Below are 23785 nucleotides of genomic sequence, written 5' to 3'. Positions count from 1 at the left end.
GTCTAAAACAAAAAAGAATGATGCATTTTATGGCTGGATCTGGTTTTATTACATTCTGAATTGGACGTTGAAAATGAGCTTATCTCAGCCAGCAGAGAGGTCAAATCACAGTAATGCAAACTCAGTCAGAGACATAGATTTTCACTTGCAACTTGCTTTAACATGTTTAACAGTGCATGAAATGTTGTCTAAAACAAAAAAGAATGATGCATTTTATAGCTGGGTCTGGTTTTATTACATTCTAAATTGGACGTTGAAAATGAGCTTATCTCAGCCAGCAGAGAGGTCAAATCACAGTAATGCAAACCCAGTCAGAGACATAGATTTTCACTTGCAACTTGCTTTAACATGTTTAACAGTGCATGAAATGTTGTCTAAAACAAAAAAGAATGATGCATTTTATAGCTGGATCTGGTTTTATTACATTCTGAATTGGACGTTGAAAATGAGCTTATCTCAGCCAGCAGAGAGGTCAAATCACAGTAATGCAAACTCAGTCAGAGACATAGATTTTCACTTGCAACTTGCTTTAACATGTTTAACAGTGCATGAAATGTTGTCTAAAACAAAAAAGAATGATCCATGTAATGGCTGGATCTGTTTTTATCATTTTCTGAAATGGACGTTGAAAATGAGCTTATCTCAGCCTGCAGAGAGGTCAAATCACAGTAATGCAAACTCAGTCAGGGACATAGATTTTCTCTTGCAACTTGCTTTAACATGTTTAACAGTGCATGAAATGTTGTCTAAAACAAAAAAGAATGATGCATTTTATAGCTGGATCTGGTTTTATTACATTCTGAATTGGACGTTGAAAATGAGCTTATCTCAGCCAGCAGAGAGGTCAAATCACAGTAATGCAAACTCAGTCAGAGACATAGATTTTCACTTGCAACTTGCTTTAACATGTTTAACAGTGCATGAAATGTTGTCTAAAACAAAAAAGAATGATGCATTTTATGGCTGGATCTGTTTTTATCACTTTCTGAAATGGACGTTGAAAATGAGCTTATCTCAGCCAGCAGAGAGGTCAAATCACAGTAATGCAAACTCAGTCAGAGACATATATTTTCACTTGCAACTTGCTTTAACATGTTTAACAGTGCATGAAATGTTGTCTAAAACAAAAAAGAATGATGCATTTTATGGCTGGATCTGGTTTTATTACATTCTGAAATGGACGTTGAAAATGAGCTTATCTCAGCCAGCAGAGAGGTCAAATCACAGTAATGCAAACTCAGTCAGAGACATAGATTTTCACTTGCAACTTGCTTTAACATGTTTAACAGTGCATGAAATGTTGTCTAAAACAAAAAAGAATGATGCATTTTATAGCTGGATCTGGTTTTATTACATTCTGAATTGGACGTTGAAAATGAGCTTATCTCAGCCAGCAGAGAGGTCAAATCACAGTAATGCAAACTCAGTCAGAGACATATATTTTCACTTGCAACTTGCTTTAACATGTTTAACAGTGCATGAAATGTTGTCTAAAACAAAAAAGAATGATGCATTTTATGGCTGGATCTGGTTTTATTACATTCTGAATTGGACGTTGAAAATGAGCTTATCTCAGCCAGCAGAGAGGTCAAATCACAGTAATGCAAACTCAGTCAGAGACATAGATTTTCACTTGCAACTTGCTTTAACATGTTTAACAGTGCATGAAATGTTGTCTAAAACAAAAAAGAATGATGCATTTTATAGCTGGGTCTGGTTTTATTACATTCTAAATTGGACATTGAAAATGAGCTTATCTCAGCCAGCAGAGAGGTCAAATCACAGTAATGCAAACTCAGTCAGAGACATAGATTTTCACTTGCAACTTGCTTTAACATGTTTAACAGTGCATGAAATGTTGTCTAAAACAAAAAAGAATGATGCATTTTATAGCTGGATCTGGTTTTATTACATTCTAAATTGGACGTTGAAAATGAGCTTATCTCAGCCAGCAGAGAGGTCAAATCACAGTAATGCAAACTCAGTCAGAGACATAGATTTTCACTTGCAACTTGCTTTAACATGTTTAACAGTGCATGAAATGTTGTCTAAAACAAAAAAGAATGATGCATTTTATGGCTGGATCTGTTTTTATCACTTTCTGAAATGGACGTTGAAAATGAGCTTATCTCAGCCAGCAGAGAGGTCAAATCACAGTAATGCAAACTCAGTCAGAGACATATATTTTCACTTGCAACTTGCTTTAACATGTTTAACAGTGCATGAAATGTTGTCTAAAACAAAAAAAGAATGATGCATTTTATGGCTGGATCTGGTTTTATTACATTCTGAAATGGACGTTGAAAATGAGCTTATCTCAGCCAGCAGAGAGGTCAAATCACAGTAATGCAAACTCAGTCAGAGACATAGATTTTCACTTGCAACTTGCTTTAACATGTTTAACAGTGCATGAAATGTTGTCTAAAACAAAAAAGAATGATGCATTTTATAGCTGGATCTGGTTTTATTACATTCTGAATTGGACGTTGAAAATGAGCTTATCTCAGCCAGCAGAGAGGTCAAATCACAGTAATGCAAACTCAGTCAGAGACATAGATTTTCACTTGCAACTTGCTTTAACATGTTTAACAGTGCATGAAATGTTGTCTAAAACAAAAAAGAATGATGCATTTTATAGCTGGATCTGGTTTTATTACATTCTAAATTGGACGTTGAAAATGAGCTTATCTCAGCCAGCAGAGAGGTCAAATCACAGTAATGCAAACTCAGTCAGAGACATAGATTTTCACTTGCAACTTGCTTTAACATGTTTAACATTGCATGAAATGTTGTCTAAAACAAAAAAGAATGATGCATTTTATGTCTGGATCTGGTTTTATTACATTCTAAATTGGACGTTGAAAATGAGCTTATCTCAGCCAGCAGAGAGGTCAAATTACAGTAATGCAAACTCAGTCAGAGACATAGATTTTCACTTGCAACTTGCTTTAACATGTTTAACAGAGCATGAAATGTTGTCTAAAACAAAAAAGAATGATGCATTTTATGTCTGGATCTGGTTTTATTACATTCTAAATTGGACGTTGAAAATGAGCTTATCTCAGCCAGCAGAGAGGTCAAATCACAGTAATGCAAACTCAGTCAGAGACATAGATTTTCACTTGCAACTTGCTTTAACATGTTTAACATTGCATGAAATGTTGTCTAAAACAAAAAAGAATGATGCATTTTATGTCTGGATCTGGTTTTATTACATTCTAAATTGGACGTTGAAAATGAGCTTATCTCAGCCAGCAGAGAGGTCAAATCACAGTAATGCAAACTCAGTCAGAGACATAGATTTTCACTTGCAACTTGCTTTAACATGTTTAACAGTGCATGAAATGTTGTCTAAAAAAAAAAGAATGATGCATTTTATGTCTGGATCTGGTTTTATTACATTCTAAATTGGACGTTGAAAATGAGCTTATCTCAGCCAGCAGAGAGGTCAAATCACAGTAATGCAAACTCAGTCAGAGACATAGATTTTCACTTGCAACTTGCTTTAACATGTTTAACAGTGCATGAAATGTTGTCTAAAACAAAAAAGAATGATGCATTTTATAGCTGGATCTGGTTTTATTACATTCTGAATTGGACGTTGAAAATGAGCTTATCTCAGCCAGCAGAGAGGTCAAATCACAGTAATGCAAACTCAGTCAGAGACATAGATTTTCACTTGCAACTTGCTTTAACATGTTTAACAGTGCATGAAATGTTGTCTAAAACAAAAAAGAATGATCCATGTTATGGCTGGATCTGTTTTTATCATTTTCTGAAATGGACGTTGAAAATGAGCTTATCTCAGCCAGCAGAGAGGTCAAATCACAGTAATGCAAACTCAGTCAGGGACATAGATTTTCTCTTGCAACTTGCTTTAACATGTTTAACAGTGCATGAAATGTTGTCTAAAACAAAAAAGAATGATGCATTTTATAGCTGGATCTGGTTTTATTACATTCTGAATTGAACGTTGAAAATGAGCTTATCTCAGCCAGCAGAGAGGTCAAATCACAGTAATGCAAACTCAGTCAGAGACATAGATTATCACTTGCAACTTGCTTTAACATGTTTAACATTGCATGACATGTTGTCTAAAACAAAAAAGAATGATGCATTTTATGTCTGGATCTGGTTTTATTACATTCTAAATTGGACGTTGAAAATGAGCTTATCTCAGCCAGCAGAGAGGTCAAATCACAGTAATGCAAACTCAGTCAGAGACATAGATTTTCACTTGCAACTTGCTTTAACATGTTTAACAGTGCATGAAATGTTGTCTAAAACAAAAAAGAATGATGCATTTTATGTCTGGATCTGGTTTTATTACATTCTAAGTTGGACGTTGAAAATGAGCTTATCTCAGCCAGCAGAGAGGTCAAATCACAGTAATGCAAACTCAGTCAGAGACATAGATTTTCACTTGCAACTTGCTTTAACATGTTTAACAGTGCATGAAATGTTGTCTAAAACAAAAAAGAATGATGCATTTTATAGCTGGATCTGGTTTTATTACATTCTGAATTGGACGTTGAAAATGAGCTTATCTCAGCCAGCAGAGAGGTCAAATCACAGTAATGCAAACTCAGTCAGAGACATAGATTTTCACTTGCAACTTGCTTTAACATGTTTAACAGTGCATGAAATGTTGTCTAAAACAAAAAAGAATGATCCATGTTATGGCTGGATCTGTTTTTATCATTTTCTGAAATGGACGTTGAAAATGAGCTTATCTCAGCCAGCAGAGAGGTCAAATCACAGTAATGCAAACTCAGTCAGGGACATAGATTTTCTCTTGCAACTTGCTTTAACATGTTTAACAGTGCATGAAATGTTGTCTAAAACAAAAAAGAATGATGCATTTTATAGCTGGATCTGGTTTTATTACATTCTGAATTGAACGTTGAAAATGAGCTTATCTCAGCCAGCAGAGAGGTCAAATCACAGTAATGCAAACTCAGTCAGAGACATAGATTTTCACTTGCAACTTGCTTTAACATGTTTAACATTGCATGACATGTTGTCTAAAACAAAAAAGAATGATGCATTTTATGTCTGGATCTGGTTTTATTACATTCTAAATTGGACGTTGAAAATGAGCTTATCTCAGCCAGCAGAGAGGTCAAATCACAGTAATGCAAACTCAGTCAGGGACATAGATTTTCACTTGCAACTTGCTTTAACATGTTTAACAGTGCATGAAATGTTGTCTAAAACAAAAAAGAATGATGCATTTTATAGCTGGATCTGGTTTTATTACATTCTAAATTGGACGTTGAAAATGAGCTTATCTCAGCCAGCAGAGAGGTCAAATCACAGTAATGCAAACTCAGTCAGAGACATAGATTTTCACTTGCAACTTGCTTTAACATGTTTAACAGTGCATGAAATGTTGTCTAAAACAAAAAAGAATGATCCATGTTATGGCTGGATCTGTTTTTATCATTTTCTGAAATGGACGTTGAAAATGAGCTTATCTCAGCCAGCAGAGAGGTCAAATCACAGTAATGCAAACTCAGTCAGGGACATAGATTTTCTCTTGCAACTTGCTTTAACATGTTTAACAGTGCATGAAATGTTGTCTAAAACAAAAAAGAATGATCCATTTTATGGCTGGATCTGTTTTTATCACTTTTTGAAATGGACGTTGAAAATGAGCTTATCTCAGCCAGCAGAGAGGTCAAATCACAGTAATGCAAAATCAGTCAGAGACATAGATTTTCACTTGCAACTTGCTTTAACATGTTTAACAGTGCAGGAAATGTTGTCTAAAACAAAAAAGAATGATGCATTTTATGGCTGGATCTGTTTTTAACACTTTCTGAATTAGACGTTGAAAATGAGCTTATCTCAGCCAGCAGAGAGGTCAAATCACATTAATGCAAACTCAGTCAGAGACATAGATTTTCTCTTGCAACTTGCTTTAACATGTTTAACAGTGCATGAAATGTTGTCTAAAACAAAAAAGAATGATGCATTTTATGTCTGGATCGATTTTTATCACTTTCTGAATTGGACGTTGAAAATGAGCTTATCTCAGCCAGCAGAGAGGTCAAATCACAGTAATGCATACTCAGTCAGAGACATAGATTTTCACTTGCAACTTGCTTTAACATGTTTAACAGTGCATGAAATGTTGTCTAAAACAAAAAAGAATGATGCATTTTATGTCTGGATCTGGTTTTATTACATTCTAAATTGGACGTTGAAAATGAGCTTTTCTCAGCCAGCAGAGAGGTCAAATCACAGTAATGCAAACTCAGTCAGAGACATAGATTTTCACTTGCAACTTGCTTTAACATGTTTAACAGTGCATGAAATGTTGTCTAAAACAAAAAAGAATGATGCATTTTATAGCTGGATCTGGTTTTATTACATTCTGAATTGGACGTTGAAAATGAGCTTATCTCAGCCAGCAGAGAGGTCAAATCACAGTAATGCAAACTCAGTCAGAGACATAGATTTTCACTTGCAACTTGCTTTAACATGTTTAACAGTGCATGAAATGTTGTCTAAAACAAAAAAGAATGATCCATGTTATGGCTGGATCTGTTTTTATCATTTTCTGAAATGGACGTTGAAAATGAGCTTATCTCAGCCAGCAGAGAGGTCAAATCACAGTAATGCAAACTCAGTCAGAGACATAGATTTTCACTTGCAACTTGCTTTAACATGTTTAACAGTGCATGAAATGTTGTCTAAAACAAAAAGAATGATGCATTTTAGTGGCTGGATCTGGTTTTATCACTTTCTGAGTTCAACGTTGAAAATGAGCTGTTCTCAGCCAGCAGAGGTCAAAATAAGCAGTAATGCAAACTCAGTCAGAGACATAGATTTTCACTTGCAACTTGCTTTAACATGTTTAACAGTGCATGAAATGTTGTCTAAAACAAAAAAGAATGATGCATTTTATGTCTGGATCTATTTTTATCACTTTCTGAATTGGACGTTGAAAATGAGCTTATCTCAGCCAGCAGAGAGGTCAAATCACAGTAATGCAAACTCAGTCAGAGACATAGATTTTCACTTGCAACTTGCTTTAACATGTTTAACAGTGCATGAAATGTTGTCTAAAACAAAAAAGAATGATGCATTTTATGGCTGGATCTGGTTTTATTAAATTCTGAATTGGACGTTGAAAATGAGCTTATCTCAGCCAGCAGAGAGGTCAAATTACAGTAATGCAAACTCAGTCAGAGACATAGATTTTCACTTGCAACTTGCTTTAACATGTTTAACAGTGCATGAAATGTTGTCTAAAACAAAAAAGAATGATCCATTTTATGGCTGGATCTGTTTTTATCACTTTTTGAAATGGACGTTGAAAATGAGCTTATCTCAGCCAGCAGAGAGGTCAAATCACAGTAATGCAAACTCAGTCAGAGACATAGATTTTCACTTGCAACTTGCTTTAACATGTTTAACAGTGCATGAAATGTTGTCTAAAACAAAAAAGAATGATGCATTTTATAGCTGGATCTGGTTTTATTACATTCTAAATTGGACGTTGAAAATGAGCTTATCTCAGCCAGCAGAGAGGTCAAATCACAGTAATGCAAACTCAGTCAGGGACATCGATTTTCACTTGCAACTTGCTTTAACATGTTTAACAGTGCATGAAATGTTGTCTAAAACAAAAAAGAATGATGCATTTTATAGCTGGATCTGGTTTTATTACATTCTGAATTGGACGTTGAAAATGAGCTTATCTCAGCCAGCAGAGAGGTCAAATCACAGTAATGCAAACTCAGTCAGAGACATAGATTTTCACTTGCAACTTGCTTTAACATGTTTAACAGTGCATGAAATGTTGTCTAAAACAAAAAAGAATGATCCATGTTATGGCTGGATCTGTTTCTATCATTTTCTGAAATGGACGTTGAAAATGAGCTTATCTCAGCCAGCAGAGAGGTCAAATCACAGTAATGCAAACTCAGTCAGGGACATAGATTTTCTCTTGCAACTTGCTTTAACATGTTTAACAGTGCATGAAATGTTGTCTAAAACAAAAAAGAATGATGCATTTTATAGCTGGATCTGGTTTTATTACATTCTGAATTGGACGTTGAAAATGAGCTTATCTCAGCCAGCAGAGAGGTCAAATCACAGTAATGCAAACTCAGTCAGAGACATAGATTTTCACTTGCAACTTGCTTTAACATGTTTAACAGTGCATGAAATGTTGTCTAAAACAAAAAAGAATGATGCATTTTATAGCTGGATCTGGTTTTATTACATTCTGAATTGGACGTTGAAAATGAGCTTATCTCAGCCAGCAGAGAGGTCAAATCACAGTAATGCAAACTCAGTCAGAGACATAGATTTTCACTTGCAACTTGCTTTAACATGTTTAACAGTGCATGAAATGTTGTCTAAAACAAAAAAGAATGATGCATTTTATGGCTGGATCTGGTTTTATTACATTCTGAATTGGACGTTGAAAATGAGCTTATCTCAGCCAGCAGAGAGGTCAAATCACAGTAATGCAAACTCAGTCAGGGACATATGTTTTCTCTTGCAACTTGCTTTAACATGTTTAACAGTGCATGAAATGTTGTCTAAAACAAAAAGAATGATGCATTTTAGTGGCTGGATCTGGTTTTATCACTTTCTGAATTCAACGTTGAAAATGAGCTGTTCTCAGCCAGCAGAGGTCAAAATAAGCAGTAATGCAAACTCAGTCAGAGACATAGATTTTCACTTGCAACTTGCTTTAACATGTTTAACAGTGCATGAAATGTTGTCTAAAACAAAAAAGAATGATGCATTTTATAGCTGGATCTGGTTTTATTACATTCTGAATTGGACGTTAAAAATGAGCTTATCTCAGCCAGCAGAGAGGTCAAATCACAGTAATGCAAACTCAGTCAGAGACATAGATTTTCACTTGCAACTTGCTTTAACATGTTTAACAGTGCATGAAATGTTGTCTAAAACAAAAAAGAATGATCCATGTTATGGCTGGATCTGTTTTTATCATTTTCTGAAATGGACGTTGAAAATGAGCTTATCTCAGCCAGCAGAGAGGTCAAATCACAGTAATGCAAACTCAGTCAGGGACATAGATTTTCTCTTGCAACTTGCTTTAACATGTTTAACAGTGCATGAAATGTTGTCTAAAACAAAAAAGAATGATGCATTTTATAGCTGGATCTGGTTTTATTACATTCTGAATTGGACGTTGAAAATGAGCTTATCTCAGCCAGCAGAGAGGTCAAATCACAGTAATGCAAACTCAGTCAGAGACATAGATTTTCACTTGCAACTTGCTTTAACATGTTTAACAGTGCATGAAATGTTGTCTAAAACAAAAAAGAATGATGCATTTTATAGCTGGATCTGGTTTTATTACATTCTAAATTGGACGTTGAAAATGAGCTTATCTCAGCCAGCAGAGAGGTCAAATCACAGTAATGCAAACTCAGTCAGAGACATAGATTTTCACTTGCAACTTGCTTTAACATGTTTAACAGTGCATGAAATGTTGTCTAAAACAAAAAAGAATGATGCATTTTATGTCTGGATCTGGTTTTATTACATTCTAAATTGGACGTTGAAAATGAGCTTATCTCAGCCAGCAGAGAGGTCAAATCACAGTAATGCAAACTCAGTCAGAGACATAGATTTTCACTTGCAACTTGCTTTAACATGTTTAACAGTGCATGAAATGTTGTCTAAAACAAAAAAGAATGATGCATTTTATAGCTGGATCTGGTTTTATTACATTCTAAATTGGACGTTGAAAATGAGCTTATCTCAGCCAGCAGAGAGGTCAAATCACAGTAATGCAAACTCAGTCAGAGACATAGATTTTCACTTGCAACTTGCTTTAACATGTTTAACAGTGCATGAAATGTTGTCTAAAACAAAAAAGAATGATGCATTTTATGGCTGGATCTGTTTTTTTTACATTCTAAATTGGACGTTGAAAATGAGCTTATCTCAGCCAGCAGAGAGGTCAAATCACAGTAATGCAAACTCAGTCAGAGACATAGATTTTCACTTGCAACTTGCTTTAACATGTTTAACAGTGCATAAAATGTTGTCTAAAACAAAAAAGAATGATGCATTTTATGGCTGGATCTGTTTTTATCACTTTCTGAATTGGACGTTGAAAATGAGCTTATCTCAGCCAGCAGAGAGGTCAAATCACAGTAATGCAAACTCAGTCAGAGACATAGATTTTCACTTGCAACTTGCTTTAACATGTTTAACAGTGCATGAAATGTTGTCTAAAACAAAAAAGAATGATGCATTTTATAGCTGGATCTGGTTTTATTACATTCTAAATTGGACGTTGAAAATGAGCTTATCTCAGCCAGCAGAGAGGTCAAATCACAGTAATGCAAACTCAGTCAGAGACATAGATTTTCACTTGCAACTTGCTTTAACATGTTTAACAGTGCATGAAATGTTGTCTAAAACAAAAAAGAATGATGCATTTTATAGCTGGATCTGGTTTTGTTACATTCTGAATTGGACGTTGAAAATGAGCTTATCTCAGCCAGCAGAGAGGTCAAATCACAGTAATGCAAACTCAGTCAGAGACATAGATTTTCACTTGCAACTTGCTTTAACATGTTTAACAGTGCATGAAATGTTGTCTAAAACAAAAAAGAATGATGCATTTTATGGCTGGATCTGTTTTTATCACTTTCTGAAATGGACGTTGAAAATGAGCTTATCTCAGCCAGCAGAGAGGTCAAATCACAGTAATGCAAACTCAGTCAGAGACATATATTTTCACTTGCAACTTGCTTTAACATGTTTAACAGTGCATGAAATGTTGTCTAAAACAAAAAAGAATGATGCATTTTATGGCTGGATCTGGTTTTATTACATTCTGAATTGGACGTTGAAAATGAGCTTATCTCAGCCAGCAGAGAGGTCAAATCACAGTAATGCAAACTCAGTCAGGGACATATGTTTTCTCTTGCAACTTGCTTTAACATGTTTAACAGTGCATGAAATGTTGTCTAAAACAAAAAAGAATGATGCATTTTATAGCTGGATCGATTTTTATCACTTTCTGAAATGGACGTTAAAAAAGAGCTTATCTCAGCCAGCAGAGAGGTCAAATCACAGTAAAGCAAACTCAGTCAGAGACATAGATTTTCACTTGCAACTTGCTTTAACATGTTTAACAGTGCATGAAATGTTGTCTAAAACAAAAAAGAATGATGCATTTTATGTCTGGATCTGGTTTTATTACATTCTAAATTGGACGTTGAAAATGAGCTTATCTCAGCCAGCAGAGAGGTCAAATCACAGTAATGCAAACTCAGTCAGAGACATAGATTTTCACTTGCAACTTGCTTTAACATGTTTAACAGTGCATGAAATGTTGTCTAAAACAAAAAAGAATGATCCATGTTATGGCTGGATCTGTTTTTATCATTTTCTGAAATGGACGTTGAAAATGAGCTTATCTCAGCCAGCAGAGAGGTCAAATCACAGTAATGCAAACTCAGTCAGGGACATAGATTTTCTCTTGCAACTTGCTTTAACATGTTTAACAGTGCATGAAATGTTGTCTAAAACAAAAAAGAATGATGCATTTTATAGCTGGATCTAGTTTTATTACATTCTGAATTGGACGTTGAAAATGAGCTTATCTCAGCCAGCAGAGAGGTCAAATCACAGTAATGCAAACTCAGTCAGAGACATAGATTTTCACTTGCAACTTGCTTTAACATGTTTAACAGTGCATGAAATGTTGTCTAAAACAAAAAAGAATGATGCATTTTATAGCTGGATCTGGTTTTATTACATTCTAAATTGGACGTTGAAAATGAGCTTATCTCAGCCAGCAGAGAAGTCAAATCACAGTAATGCAAACTCAGTCAGAGACATAGATTTTCACTTGCAACTTGCTTTAACATGTTTAACAGTGCATGAAATGTTGTCTAAAACAAAAAAGAATGATGCATTTTATGTCTGGATCTGGTTTTATTACATTCTAAATTGGACGTTGAAAATGAGCTTATCTCAGCCAGCAGAGAGGTCAAATCACAGTAATGCAAACTCAGTCAGAGACATAGATTTTCACTTGCAACTTGCTTTAACATGTTTAACAGTGCATGAAATGTTGTCTAAAACAAAAAAGAATGATGCATTTTATGGCTGGATCTGTTTTTATCACTTTCTGAATTGGACGTTGAAAATGAGCTTATCTCAGCCAGCAGAGAGGTCAAATCACAGTAATGCAAACTCAGTCAGAGACATAGATTTTCACTTGCAACTTGCTTTAACATGTTTAACAGTGCATGAAATGTTGTCTAAAACAAAAAAGAATGATGCATTTTATAGCTGGATCTGTTTTTATCACTTTTGAATTGGACGATGAAAATGAGCTTATCTCAGCCAGCAGAGAGGTCAAATCACAGTAATGCAAACTCAGTCAGAGACATAGATTTTCACTTGCAACTTCCTTTAACATGTTTAACAGTGCATGAAATGTTGTCTAAAACAAAAAAGAATGATGCATTTTATGTCTGGATCTGTTTTTATCACTTTTGAATTGGACGATGAAAATGAGCTTATCTCAGCCAGCAGAGAGGTCAAATCACAGTAATGCAAACTCAGTAAGAGACATAGATTTTCACTTGCAACTTGCTTTAACATGTTTAACAGTGCATGAAATGTTGTCTAAAACAAAAAAGAATGATGCATTTTATAGCTGGATCTGGTTTTATTACATTCTGAATTGGACATTGAAAATGAGCTTATCTCAGCCAGCAGAGAGGTCAAATCACAGTAATGCAAACTCAGTCAGAGACATAGATTTTCACTTGCAACTTGCTTTAACATGTTTAACAGTGCATGAAATGTTGTCTAAAACAAAAAAGAATGATGCATTTTATGGCTGGATCTGGTTTTATTACATTCTGAATTGGACGTTGAAAATGAGCTTATCTCAGCCAGCAGAGAGGTCAAATCACAGTAATGCAAACTCAGTCAGGGACATATGTTTTCTCTTGCAACTTGCTTTAACATGTTTAACAGTGCATGAAATGTTGTCTAAAACAAAAAAGAATGATGCATTTTATAGCTGGATCTGGTTTTATTACATTCTGAATTGGACGTTGAAAATGAGCTTATCTCAGCCAGCAGAGAGGTCAAATCACAGTAATGCAAACTCTGTCAGAGACATAGATTTTCACTTGCAACTTGCTTTAACATGTTTAACAGTGCATGAAATGTTGTCTAAAACAAAAAAGAATGATGCATTTTATAGCTGGATCTGGTTTTATTACATTCTGAATTGGACGTTGAAAATTAGCTTATCTCAGCCAGCAGAGAGGTCAAATCACAGTAATGCAAACTCAGTCAGAGACATAGATTTTCACTTGCAACTTGCTTTAACATGTTTAACAGTGCATGAAATGTTGTCTAAAACAAAAAAGAATGATGCATTTTATAGCTGGATCTGGTTTTATTACATTCTAAATTGGACGTTGAAAATGAGCTTATCTCAGCCAGCAGAGAGGTCAAATCACAGTAATGCAAACTCAGTCAGAGACATAGATTTTCACTTGCAACTTGCTTTAACATGTTTAACAGTGCATGAAATGTTGTCTAAAACAAAAAAGAATGATGCATTTTATAGCTGGATCTGGTTTTATTACATTCTGAATTGGACGTTGAAAATGAGCTTCTCTCAGCCAGCAGAGAGGTCAAATCACAGTAATGCAAACTCAGTCAGAGACATAGATTTTCACTTGCAACTTGCTTTAACATGTTTAACAGTGCATGAAATGTTGTCTAAAACAAAAAAGAATGATCCATGTTATGGCTGGATCTGTTTTTATCATTTTCTGAAATGGACGTTGAAAATGAGCTTATCTCAGCCAGCAGAGAGGTCAAATCACAGTAATGCAAACTCAGTCAGGGACATAGATTTTCACTTGCAACTTGCTTTAACATGTTTGACAGTGCATGAAATGTTGTCTAAAACAAAAAAGAATGATGCATTTTATAGCTGGATCTGGTTTTATTACATTCTGAATTGGACATTGAAAATGAGCTTATCTCAGCCAGCAGAGAGGTCAAATCACAGTAATGAAAACTCAGTCAGAGACATAGATTTTCACTTGCAACTTGCTTTAACATGTTTAACAGTGCATGAAATGTTGTCTAAAACAAAAAAGAATGATCCATGTTATGGCTGGATCTGTTTTTATCATTTTCTGAAATGGATGTTGAAAATGAGCTTATCTCAGCCAGCAGAGAGGTCAAATCACAGTAATGCAAACTCAGTCAGGGACATAGATTTTCTCTTGCAACTTGCTTTAACATGTTTAACAGTGCATGAAATGTTGTCTAAAACAAAAGAGAATGATGCATTTTATAGCTGGATCTGGTTTTAGAGAGGTCAAATCACAGTAATGCAAACTCAGTCAGAGACATAGATTTTCACTTGCAACTTGCTTTAACATGTTTAACAGTGCATGAAATGTTGTCTAAAACAAAAAAGAATGATGCATTTTATAGCTGGATCTGGTTTTATTACATTCTAAATTGGACGTTGAAAATGAGCTTATCTCAGCCAGCAGAGAGGTCAAATCACAGTAATGCAAACTCAGTCAGGGACATAGATTTTCACTTGCAACTTGCTTTAACATGTTTAACAGTGCATGAAATGTTGTCTAAAACAAAAAAGAATGATGCATTTTATAGCTGGATCTGGTTTTATTACATTCTGAATTGGACGTTGAAAATGAGCTTATCTCAGCCAGCAGAGAGGTCAAATCACAGTAATGCAAACTCAGTCAGAGACATAGATTTTCACTTGCAACTTGCTTTAACATGTTTAACAGTGCATGAAATGTTGTCTAAAACAAAAAAGAATGATCCATGTTATGGCTGGATCTGTTTTTATCATTTTCTGAAATGGACGTTGAAAATGAGCTTATCTCAGCTAGCAGAGAGGTCAAATCACAGTAATGCAAACTCAGTCAGGGACATAGATTTTCTCTTGCAACTTGTTTTAACATGTTTAACAGTGCATGAAATGTTGTCTAAAACAAAAAAGAATGATGCATTTTATAGCTGGATCTGGTTTTATTACATTCTGAATTGGACGTTGAAAATGAGCTTATCTCAGCCAGCAGAGAGGTCAAATCACAGTAATGCAAACTCAGTCAGAGACATAGATTTTCACTTGCAACTTGCTTTAACATGTTTAACAGTGCATGAAATGTTGTCTAAAACAAAAAAGAATGATCCATGTTATGGCTGGATCTGTTTTTATCATTTTCTGAAATGGACGTTGAAAATGAGCTTATCTCAGCTAGCAGAGAGGTCAAATCACAGTAATGCAAACTCAGTCAGGGACATAGATTTTCTCTTGCAACTTGCTTTAACATGTTTAACAGTGCATGAAATGTTGTCTAAAACAAAAAAGAATGATGCATTTTATAGCTGGATCTGGTTTTATTACATTCTGAATTGGACGTTGAAAATGAGCTTATCTCAGCCAGCAGAGAGGTCAAATCACAGTAATGCAAACTCAGTCAGAGACATAGATTTTCACTTGCAACTTGCTTTAACATGTTTAACAGTGCATGAAATGTTGTCTAAAACAAAAAAGAATGATGCATTTTATGGCTGGATCTGGTTTTATTACATTCTGAATTGGACGTTGAAAATGAGCTTATCTCAGCCAGCAGAGAGGTCAAATCACAGTAATGCAAACTCAGTCAGGGACATATGTTTTCTCTTGCAACTTGCTTTAACATGTTTAACAGTGCATGAAATGTTGTCTAAAACAAAAAAGAATGATGCATTTTATAGCTGGATCTGGTTTTATTACATTCTGAATTGGACGTTGAAAATGAGCTTCTCTCAGCCAGCAGAGAGGTCAAATCACAGTAATGCAAACTCAGTCAGAGACATAGATTTTCACTTGCAACTTGCTTTAACATGTTTAACAGTGCATGAAATGTTGTCTAAAACGAAAAAGAATGATCCATGTTATGGCTGGATCTGTTTTTATCATTTTCTGAAATGGACGTTGAAAATGAGCTTATCTCAGCCAGCAGAGAGGTCAAATCACAGTAATGCAAACTCAGTCAGGGACATAGATTTTCTCTTGCAACTTGCTTTAACATGTTTAACAGTGCATGAAATGTTGTCTAAAACAAAAAAGAATGATGCATTTTATAGCTGGATCTGGTTTTATTACATTCTGAATTGGACGTTGAAAATGAGCTTATCTCAGCCAGCAGAGAGGTCAAATCACAGTAATGCAAACTCAGTCAGAGACATAGATTTTCACTTGCAACTTGCTTTAACATGTTTAACAGTGCATGAAATGTTGTCTAAAACAAAAAAGAATGATGCATTTTATAGCTGGATCTGGTTTTATTACATTCTGAATTGGACGTTGAAAATGAGCTTATCTCAGCCAGCAGAGAGGTCAAATCACAGTAATGCAAACTCAGTCAGAGACATAGATTTTCACTTGCAACTTGCTTTAACATGTTTAACAGTGCATGAAATGTTGTCTAAAACAAAAAAGAATGATGCATTTTATGGCTGGATCTGGTTTTATTACATTCTGAATTGGACGTTGAAAATGAGCTTATCTCAGCCAGCAGAGAGGTCAAATCACAGTAATGCAAACTCAGTCAGGGACATATGTTTTCTCTTGCAACTTGCTTTAACATGTTTAACAGTACATGAAATGTTGTCTAAAACAAAAAAGAATGATGCATTTTATAGCTGGATCTGGTTTTATTACATTCTGAATTGAACGTTGAAAATGAGCTTATCTCAGCCAGCAGAGAGGTCAAATCACAGTAATGCAAACTCAGTCAGAGACATATATTTTCACTTGCAACTTCCTTTAACATGTTTAACAGTGCATGAAATGTTGTCTAAAACAAAAAAGAATGATGCATTTTATGTCTGGATCTGTTTTTATCACTTTTGAATTGGACGATGAAAATGAGCTTATCTCAGCCAGCAGAGAGGTCAAATCACAGTAATGCAAACTCAGTCAGAGATATAGATTTTCACTTGCAACTTCCTTTAACATGTTTAACAGTGCATGAAATGTTGTCTAAAACAAAAAAGAATGATGCATTTTATAGCTGGATCTGGTTTTATTACATTCTAAATTGGACGTTGAAAATGAGCTTATCTCAGCCAGCAGAGAGGTCAAATCACAGTAATGCAAACTCAGTCAGGGACATAGATTTTCTCTTGCAACTTGCTTTAACATGTTTAACAGTGCATGAAATGTTGTCTAAAACAAAAAAGATTGATGCATTTTATGTCTGGATCTGGTTTTATTACATTCTAAATTGGACGTTGAAAATGAGCTTATCTCAGCCAGCAGAGAGGTCAAATCACAGTAATGCAAACTCAGTCAGAGACATAGATTTTCACTTGCAACTTGCTTTAACATGTTTAACAGTGCATGAAATGTTGTCTAAAACAAAAAAGAATGATGCATTTTATAGCTGGATCTGGTTTTATTACATTCTGAATTGGACGTTGAAAATGAGCTTCTCTCAGCCAGCAGAGAGGTCAAATCACAGTAATGCAAACTCAGTCAGAGACATAGATTTTCACTTGCAACTTGCTTTAACATGTTTAACAGTGCATGAAATGTTGTCTAAAACAAAAAAGAATGATCCATGTTATGGCTGGATCTGTTTTTATCATTTTCTGAAATGGACGTTGAAAATGAGCTTATCTCAGCCAGCAGAGAGGTCAAATCACAGTAATGCAAACTCAGTCAGGGACATAGATTTTCTCTTGCAACTTGCTTTAACATGTTTAACAGTGCATGAAATGTTGTCTAAAACAGAAAAGAATGATGCATTTTATAGCTGGATCTGGTTTTATTACATTCTGAATTGAACGTTGAAAATTAGCTTATCTCAGCCAGCAGAGAGGTCAAATCACAGTAATGCAAACTCAGTCAGAGACATAGATTTTCACTTGCAACTTGCTTTAACATGTTTAACAGTGCATGAAATGTTGTCTAAAACAAAAAAGAATGATGCATTTTATGTCTGGATCTGGTTTTATTACATTCTAAATTGGACGTTAAAAATGAGCTTATCTCAGCCAGCAGAGAGGTCAAATCACAGTAATGCAAACTCAGTCAGAGACATAGATTTTTACTTGCAACTTGCTTTAACATGTTTAACAGTGCATGAAATGTTGTCTAAAACAAAAAAGAATAATGCATTTTATAGCTGGATCTGGTTTTATTACATTCTGAATTGGACGTTGAAAATGAGCTTATCTCAGCCAGCAGAGAGGTCAAATCACAGTAATGCAAACTCAGTCAGAGACATAGATTTTCACTTGCAACTTGCTTTAACATGTTTAACAGTGCATGAAATGTTGTCTAAAACAAAAAAGAATGATCCATGTTATGGCTGGATCTGTTTTTATCATTTTCTGAAATGGACGTTGAAAATGAGCTTATCTCAGCCAGCAGAGAGGTCAAATCACAGTAATGCAAACTCAGTCAGGGACATAGATTTTCTCTTGCAACTTGCTTTAACATGTTTAACAGTGCATGAAATGTTGTCTAAAACAAAAAAGAATGATGCATTTTATAGCTGGATCTGGTTTTATTACATTCTGAATTGGACGTTGAAAATGAGCTTATCTCAGCCAGCAGAGAGGTCAAATCACAGTAATGCAAACTCAGTCAGAGACATAGATTTTCACTTGCAACTTGCTTTAACATGTTTAACAGTGCATGAAATGTTGTCTAAAACAAAAAAGAATGATGCATTTTATAGCTTTATTTTATATAGCTATAGTTTTATTACATTCTGAATTGGACGTTGAAAATGAGCTTATCTCAGCCAGCAGAGAGGTCAAATCACAGTAATGCACAGTAATGCATTTTATAGCTTTATTTTATATAGCTATAGTTTTATTACATTCTGAATTGGACGTTGAAAATGAGCTTATCTCAGCCAGCAGAGAGGTCAAATCACAGTAATGCAAACTCAGTCAGAGACATATATTTTCACTTGCAACTTGCTTTAACATGTTTAACAGTTCATGAAATGTTGTCTAAAACAAAAAAGAATGATGCATTTTATGGCTGGATCTGGTTTTATTACATTCTGAATTGGACGTTGAAAATGAGCTTATCTCAGCCAGCAGAGAGGTCAAATCACAGTAATGCAAACTCAGTCAGGGACATATGTTTTCTCTTGCAACTTGCTTTAACATGTTTAACAGTGCATGAAATGTTGTCTAAAACAAAAAAGAATGATGCATTTTATAGCTGGATCTGGTTTTATTACATTCTGAATTGAACGTTGAAAATGAGCTTATCTCAGCCAGCAGAGAGGTCAAATCACAGTAATGCAAACTCAGTCAGAGACATAGATTTTCACTTGCAACTTCCTTTAACATGTTTAACAGTGCATGAAATGTTGTCTAAAACAAAAAAGAATGATGCATTTTATGTCTGGATCTGTTTTTATCATTTTCTGAAATGGACGTTGAAAATGAGCTTATCTCAGCCAGCAGAGAGGTCAAATCACAGTAATGCAAACTCAGTCAGGGACATAGATTTTCTCTTGCAACTTGCTTTAACATGTTTAACAGTGCATGAAATGTTGTCTAAAACAAAAGAGAATGATGCATTTTAAAGCTGGATCTGGTTTTAGAGAGGTCAAATCACAGTAATGCAAACTCAGTCAGAGACATAGATTTTCACTTGCAACTTGGTTTAACATGTTTAACAGTGCATGAAATGTTGTCTAAAACAAAAAAGAATGATGCATTTTATAGCTGGGTCTGGTTTTATTACATTCTAAATTGGACGTTGAAAATGAGCTTATCTCAGCCAGCAGAGAGGTCAAATCACAGTAATGCAAACTCAGTCAGAGACATAGATTTTCACTTGCAACTTGCTTTAACATGTTTAACAGTGCATGAAATGTTGTCTAAAACAAAAAAGAATGAAGCATTTTATAGCTGGATATGGTTTTATTACATTCTGAATTGGACGTTGAAAATGAGCTTATCTCAGCCAGCAGAGAGGTCAAATCACAGTAATGCAAACTCAGTCAGAGACATAGATTTTCACTTGCAACTTGCTTTAACATGTTTAACAGTGCATGAAATGTTGTCTAAAACAAAAAAGAATGATGCATTTTATGTCTGGATCTGGTTTTATTACATTCTAAATTGGACGTTGAAAATGAGCTTATCTCAGCCACAGAGAGGTCAAATCACAGTAATGCAAACTCAGTCAGAGACATAGATTTTCACTTGCAACTTGCTTTAACATGTTTAACAGTGCATGAAATGTTGTCTAAAACAAAAAAGAATGATGCATTTTATAGCTGGATCTGGTTTTTTTACATTCAGAATTGGACGTTGAAAATGAGCTTATCTCAGCCAGCAGAGAGGTCAAATCACAGTAATGCAAACTCAGTCAGAGACATAGATTTTCACTTGCAACTTGCTTTAACATGTTTAACAGTGCATGAAATGTTGTCTAAAACAAAAAAGAATGATGCATTTTATAGCTGGATCTGGTTTTATTACATTCTAAATTGGACGTTGAAAATGAGCTTATCTCAGCCAGCAGAGAGGTCAAATCACAGTAATGCAAACTCAGTCAGGGACATAGATTTTCACTTGCAACTTGCTTTAACATGTTTAACAGTGCATGAAATGTTGTCTAAAACAAAAAAGAATGATGCATTTTATAGCTGGATCTGGTTTTATTACATTCTAAATTGGACGTTGAAAATGAGCTTATCTCAGCCAGCAGAGAGGTCAAATCACAGTAATGCAAACTCAGTCAGAGACATAGATTTTCACTTGCAACTTGCTTTAACATGTTTAACAGTGCATGAAATGTTGTCTAAAACAAAAAAGAATGATGCATTTTATGTCTGGTTCTGGTTTTATTACATTCTAAATTGGACGTTGAAAATGAGCTTATCTCAGCCAGCAGAGAGGTCAAATCACAGTAATGCAAACTCAGTCAGAGACATAGATTTTCACTTGCAACTTGCTTTAACATGTTTAACAGTGCATGAAATGTTGTCTAAAACAAAAAAGAATGATGCATTTTATAGCTGGATCTGGTTTTATTACATTCTGAGTTGGACGTTGAAAATGAGCTTATCTCAGCCAGCAGAGAGGTCAAATCACAGTAATGCAAACTCAGTCAGAGACATAGATTTTCACTTGCAACTTGCTTTAACATGTTTAACAGTGCATGAAATGTTGTCTAAAACAAAAAAGAATGATGCATTTTATGGCTGGATCTGGTTTTATTACATTCTGAATTGGACGTTGAAAATGAGCTTATCTCAGCCAGCAGAGAGGTCAAATCACAGTAATGCAAACTCAGTCAGGGACATATGTTTTCTCTTGCAACTTGCTTTAACATGTTTAACAGTGCATGAAATGTTGTCTAAAACAAAAAAGAATGATGCATTTTATAGCTGGATCTGGTTTTATTACATTCTGAATTGAACGTTGAAAATGAGCTTATCTCAGCCAGCAGAGAGGTCAAATCACAGTAATGCAAACTCAGTCATAGACATAGATTTTCACTTGCAACTTCCTTTAACATGTTTAACAGTGCATGAAATGTTGTCTAAAACAAAAAAGAATGATGCATTTTATGTCTGGATCTGTTTTTATCACTTTTGAATTGGACGATGAAAATGAGCTTATCTCAGCCAGCAGAGAGGTCAAATCACAGTAATGCAAACTCAGTCAGAGACATAGATTTTCACTTGCAACTTGCTTTAACATGTTTAACAGTGCATGAAATGTTGTCTAAAACAAAAGAGAATGATGCGTTTTATAGCTGGATCTGGTTTTATTACATTCTGAATTGGACGTTGAAAATGAGCTTATCTCAGCCAGCAGAGAGGTCAAATCACAGTAATGCAAACTCAGTCAGAGACATAGATTTTCACTTGCAACTTGCTTTAACATGTTTAACAGTGCATGAAATGTTGTCTAAAACAAAAAAGAATGATGCATTTTATAGCTGGATCTGGTTTTATTACATTCTGAATTGGACATTGAAAATGAGCTTATCTCAGCCAGCAGAGAGGTCAAATCACAGTAATGCAAACTCAGTCAGAGACATATATTTTCACTTGCAACTTGCTTTAACATGTTTAACAGTGCATGAAATGTTGTCTAAAACAAAAAAGAATGATGCATTTTATGGCTGGATCTGGTTTTATTACATTCTGAATTGGACGTTGAAAATGAGCTTATCTCAGCCAGCAGAGAGGTCAAATCACAGTAATGCAAACTCAGTCAGAGACATATATTTTCACTTGCAACTTGCTTTAACATGTTTAACAGTTCATGAAATGTTGTCTAAAACAAAAAAGAATGATGCATTTTATGGCTGGATCTGGTTTTATTACATTCTGAATTGGACGTTGAAAATGAGCTTATCTCAGCCAGCAGAGAGGTCAAATCACAGTAATGCAAACTCAGTCAGGGACATATGTTTTCTCTTGCAACTTGCTTTAACATGTTTAACAGTGCATGAAATGTTGTCTAAAACAAAAAAGAATGATGCATTTTATAGCTGGATCTGGTTTTATTACATTCTGAATTGAACGTTGAAAATGAGCTTATCTCAGCCAGCAGAGAGGTCAAATCACAGTAATGCAAACTCAGTCAGAGACATAGATTTTCACTTGCAACTTCCTTTAACATGTTTAACAGTGCATGAAATGTTGTCTAAAACAAAAAAGAATGATGCATTTTATGTCTGGATCTGTTTTTATCACTTTTGAATTGGACGATGAAAATGAGCTTATCTCAGCCAGCAGAGAGGTCAAATCACAGTAATGCAAACTCAGTCAGAGACATAGATTTTCACTTGCAACTTGCTTTAACATGTTTAACAGTGCATGAAATGTTGTCTAAAACAAAAAAGAATGATGCATTTTATGGCTGGATCTGGTTTTATTACATTCTGAATTGGACGTTGAAAATGAGCTTATCTCAGCCAGCAGAGAGGTCAAATCACAGTAATGCAAACTCAGTCAGGGACATATGTTTTCTCTTGCAACTTGCTTTAACATGTTTAACAGTGCATGAAATGTTGTCTAAAACAAAAAAGAATGATGCATTTTATAGCTGGATCTGGTTTTATTACATTCTGAATTGAACGTTGAAAATGAGCTTATCTCAGCCAGCAGAGAGGTCAAATCACAGTAATGCAAACTCAGTCAGAGACATAGATTTTCACTTGCAACTTCCTTTAACATGTTTAACAGTGCATGAAATGTTGTCTAAAACAAAAAAGAATGATGCATTTTATGTCTGGATCTGTTTTTATCACTTTTGAATTGGACGATGAAAATGAGCTTATCTCAGCCAGCAGAGAGGTCAAATCACAGTAATGCAAACTCAGTCAGAGACATAGATTTTCACTTGCAACTTGCTTTAACATGTTTCACAGTGCATGAAATGTTGTCTAAAACAAAAAAGATTGATGCATTTTATAGCTGGATCTGGTTTTATCACATTCTGAATTGGACATTGAAAATGAGCTTATCTCAGCCAGCAGAGAGGTCAAATCACAGTAATGCAAACTCAGTCAGAGACATAGATTTTCACTTGCAACTTGCTTTAACATGTTTAACAGTGCATGAAATGTTGTCTAAAACAAAAAAGAATGATCCATGTTATGGCTGGATCTGTTTTTATCATTTTCTGAAATGGACGTTGAAAATGAGCTTATCTCAGCCAGCAGAGAGGTCAAATCACAGTAATGCAAACTCAGTCAGGGACATAG

The sequence above is a fragment of the Danio rerio genome, chromosome 4 (genome assembly GCF_049306965.1).
Source record: "Danio rerio strain Tuebingen ecotype United States chromosome 4, GRCz12tu, whole genome shotgun sequence".
NCBI classification, from domain to species: Eukaryota; Metazoa; Chordata; class Actinopteri; order Cypriniformes; family Danionidae; genus Danio; species Danio rerio.
This window is presented reverse-complemented; position numbering follows the sequence as displayed.